This window comes from Neoarius graeffei, chromosome 3, assembly GCF_027579695.1.
Source record: "Neoarius graeffei isolate fNeoGra1 chromosome 3, fNeoGra1.pri, whole genome shotgun sequence".
Lineage (NCBI taxonomy): Eukaryota > Metazoa > Chordata > Actinopteri > Siluriformes > Ariidae > Neoarius > Neoarius graeffei.
The window spans coordinates 71,840,741-71,845,382 of record NC_083571.1 but is presented as its reverse complement, the minus strand read 5'-3'; positions in this window follow the sequence as shown (position 1 = coordinate 71,845,382).

The window sequence follows — 4,642 nt, the reverse complement described above, 5'->3', positions numbered from 1 at the left end:
CTTTGTGTGTTTATTAAGACAAGTTAAATTGTAAGCAAAAAAAAAAAAAATTTTGTAAGCAAAAAATGGACTTTAGAAAAATATTATTGTGCAAAATAAGTTGTCTTACAAAACAGTGGTCTGCGTCGGACAGTTTGTAGCCATAGTCTGTTAGAGCAGGGCTTTTCAAAGTGTGGGGCGCGCCCCCCCTGGGGGGCGCCAGAGTTCTTCAGGGGGGGCGCAATATGAGGGACAAAATGGATCGATTTTTAGTACCTAAAGCTACAGGGAGTGAGGAGATGGCCAAGCAAAAAAACAGAGCCTCCAGGATGTTGCGATTTGCAACTTCAGCGCAAATTCAACCAATCCCCGCGAATTCAGGGCGGTGTTGCAATTATATCCAATCACCACAACTTTCCCGCAAATTTGACCAATCGTTGGCGTCGTCTTGAGGTGACATCGACAAACTACCTTCCGCCTTACTTCCGGATGTCTATGTTCAAGAGAAGCAGCATGCGCGCAGTGTTGCCAGATTGGCGGTTTCAAGTGCATTTTGGCGGGTTTTGAATATATTTTGGACTGGAGTATCTGGCAACATTGCATGATGTGTGAGTCAGTGTTTATATAGGCTTAAATTCTGTTACTGAAAGTGTTATGTTTACAGTGAAGGACTGTGTGCACTTTATTTTTTTTTTTACTTAATACAAGAAATTAATGGATGCCAACATTTTTGCCAAAAATGGTATTTTATTTTCCATTGTTTAGGCAGCTTCAGCATCATACTGTGAGATTCTGTTCAAATTGTTTTTTTTTCTTCTATGAAGCCTGAGCCATTTATTTTATTAGTTTATAATTATTGTTTAATTTAGTCTTCAGGAGAGACTGCCTGCACACAGTACTAGTATTAATAGTTTTTTTTTCTTACATGAAAGCTTGAGGCATTTACATTATATTTTAAGGTAACTTCATGTTGTGCTGTGAGGTTCTATGCACTTTAACTTTTGAACCAACAGGTGCATTTGGATAAGTAAAGCCTATTTTTCTGAATTTTTTAGTCCTGGTAATCTTTTATATTGGTAAAGTTGTTTATAGGACCATTTCTCAGTGTCTTTGTTTTTTTAATCAATAGTTTTTCAGTAATAACTTAATATTTAACATCTCATCTCTCATCTCATTATCTCTAGCCGCTTTATCCTTCTACAGGGTCGCAGGCAAGCTGGAGCCTATCCCAGCTGACTACGGGTGAAAGGCGGGGTACACCCTGGACAAGTCGCCAGGTCATCACAGGGCTGACACATAGACAACCATTCACACCTACGGTCAATTTAGAGTCACCAGTTAACCTAACCTGCATGTCTTTGGACTGTGGGGGAAACCGGAGCACCCGGAGGAAACCCACGCGGACACGGGGAGAACATGCAAACTCCACACAGAAAGGCCCTCGCCGGCCCCGGGGCTCGAACCCAGGACCTTCTTGCTGTGAGGCAACAGCGCTAACCACTACACCACTGTGCTGCCCCAATATTTAACATATCACTCAATTTTAATCACAAAAAGAGAAAATCGCAACAATTTCTCGCAACTTTCACTTCCTCCCGCAATGTAATCGCAACAAAAACCTAAACACCGCAACTTTCATCGCAATTTTTTTGGAAACCCCCGCAACATCAGACATTTTAGCCCGCAACAATCACAAAAAAGGCCCGCGGAATCCTGGGGGACTGGAAAAAGAAGGAAGTATGACCACGATTATTTAAAGTTTGGATTTTCATGGACTGGATCTGAAGATGCTCCACTGCTACAGTGTGTTGTCTGCCAAGAGGTGCTAGCTAACGATGCTATGAGATGTTTAAAATGTGTAAAACAAAATGTTTTAAAAAGCATAGATGTTTAAAATGTGAAAAAGAAAAAAAATGTGTACAACAACCATTTTTTTTTTTAAATACGAATGGAACATTAAGTATAGCAACAACAAAAATTGTAAGGGGGGGCGATGTTGTTTATTTGCTCTGCGAGGGGGGCTGACTCTCCCACACTTTGAAAACCCCTGTGTTAGAGCAAGCCTAACAGCTTGAACACGGAACTGCTAGTGTTGCCAGATTGGGGGTTTTAAGTGCATTTTAGCGGATTTGAACATGTTTTGGGCTGGAAAACGTCAGCAGTATCTGGCAACGCTATAGCTCTTCTTCATGACAACAACCGGAAGTGTACCAACACGATGGGGCGTGTAGCGCCACGTGTGGCTCGGGTGCACAATGCACCTCACACAATAGCCCGATTTCACTTGTGCATGTAGGATTGGATTTCTCTGGCACCCCTGCTGGGACCCTTTGCTCGATTACCAACAGCAGCTCGATTTGGACGTGCATGTAAACGTAGTCAGATCACTATGGACTGAGGCTGCTATCCAAGAAATAATCCCCTGGTCCAAAATTGACACCTTCAAGCTTAACTAAAGTTTGAAACTGACCACACGGACAAAGAAAAAGCCTTCGGGAGGAAAACTGTCTGGTCAGAGGAGACAAAGATTGAGTTGTTTGGCCACAATGACCACCATGCTTAAAAAGGGACACTGTACCAGCTGTTGGTGGTGTAGGATTGTCATGCTCTGGGGCTGTTTTGCTGCCAGTGGAACTGGTTCTTTGCATAAAGTGGATGGAATAATGAAGGAGGACCATCTCAGAATTCTTCAGCATAAACCATCAGAAACTTGAAGACGACTTGGGATTTGGGAGTCACAGCAGGACAATGAACCCAAACACGCATCAGAGCTGGTTGTGGAGGATAAAGCAGGCTAACATTAAACTTAAAACAAGTCCTGACTTCAACTCTATGAAAATATATGGACCATGCTTATAAGTTGAGTCCATGCCAAGAAAAAAAAGCTAATTTAATTGAACTTTACCAATTCTACCATGAAGAGTCGTGAAATATCCAACCCAAATTCTGCCAGAAGCTTGTTCATGGGAAACATAAATATTTGGTCAAGGTGAATCTTGCGAAGATACATTTTACCCAAATATTAGGTGTGCTGTATGTATATTTTTGACCCTATATGCATAATTTTGACCCTGTGTTGATTTCAGAAAACCCCCAAAAAATTAAAACTCATGCACTAAATTCTAGTGTTTTTTTTTTTTTATTAAAGGTGTCATTGCATCGCTTTTTCATTAATTGTGCGGTGGTCTCTAGTATGAATGAATGCCCTGTGAGCCGATTTTGGTGAAAAAAATGCTGTGGTGCTCCTGTTTCAGGCTGTTCTAGTTTGGTGGAGGAGTGGGTGGGGAGAGAACGACAGGATTTCAGCTCTTACTCATGAATATTCATGACATGTAAACATATCGCTTCTGATTGGCTAACAGCACTGTGACGCTCCCTCCAGTGGGTTATGGGTGAGGCCATGACTACTAATTTTTGAAGTGACGCAAGTTCGTAGGGCTTTTTCTGATTCGCTTGTTTTTCCGTCTATTTTCTTTCATAGGCTAATACAGGGAATGGGGGTAGAAGAACATTTTCACGTGCAGCATGCATATGCAACTCGGAGTGACGTATAGTATTTCAAAAAGAGCAAGTATTAAATGGTTTGTCGTGGAATGACACCTTTAAAGATGTATGCTATACAATCATTCTGCCACAGAAAAAGAACAGTTCAAAGAAATTACTGAAAGCCCAAATATTGCTATAACATTCATATCCAAGATAACATTCATGTCACTGTATGTAAACCTCTGACCACAACTGTGTGTGTGTGTGTGTGTGTGTGTGTGTGTGTGTGTGAGCCCTGTGTAATCAGATACAACCGAGTGTCATCAACATACATCACAGTCTGTAAGTTGTGTGCATTTATGATATCCTCCAGCATGGAAACATACAAGGAGAACCATAGTGGGCCAAGTACAGACCCTTGAGGGACACCATACATCAGGCAAGAAGGTGGAGATGCAGTGCCATCAATAACAATAGATTGACTTTGGTTGGACAAATAAGAATCAAACCATTTAAATACAGTATCTGTCAATCAAGACAGTGTGATCAAGAGGGTCAAAGGATGATGACAGATCAAGTAAGACCAAAATGACCTCACTGTGCTGATCAAGTGCAAAATTGATGTCATATCCATGAAGTAAGGCTGTTTCAGTACTGTGGTGAGGATGGTATGCAAACTGATACTTGGAGTGAAGATTGTTGACAAGCAAATATTCATTAAGTTGCAATATGACTACATGTTCAAGAGTCTTTGAGAGAAAAGACAAGTTGAAGATTGGTCGGTAATTCTTGAGGTCAAGAGAGACATTCTTGAACAGTGGAGTTACTAGTCCATGCTTAAGGCTTGATAAAAAATTCTCCTTGTTGTAGTGACATATTAATAGTTTTAGTAATGGGAAATGACAACTTGCTAATAAATTTCTTTAGGAGTGTAGACGGTAGTGGGTCCAAAGAACAAGACTTAGATGGAGATCCCATGATAATATCTGTGACAGCATTAATGGATATAGATAATAAACTAGGTTCAGTATTAAAACACAAAAAGGTCATACATCAGCACTGTGTACATGAGCTCAGTAACACATTGCTGACAAAGCACGATACGTGAATTTGACAAAAAATGGCAGAAACTAAATTTAGAGTACTTTAAAGACCACTAGATGTTGCTGTTTATTAC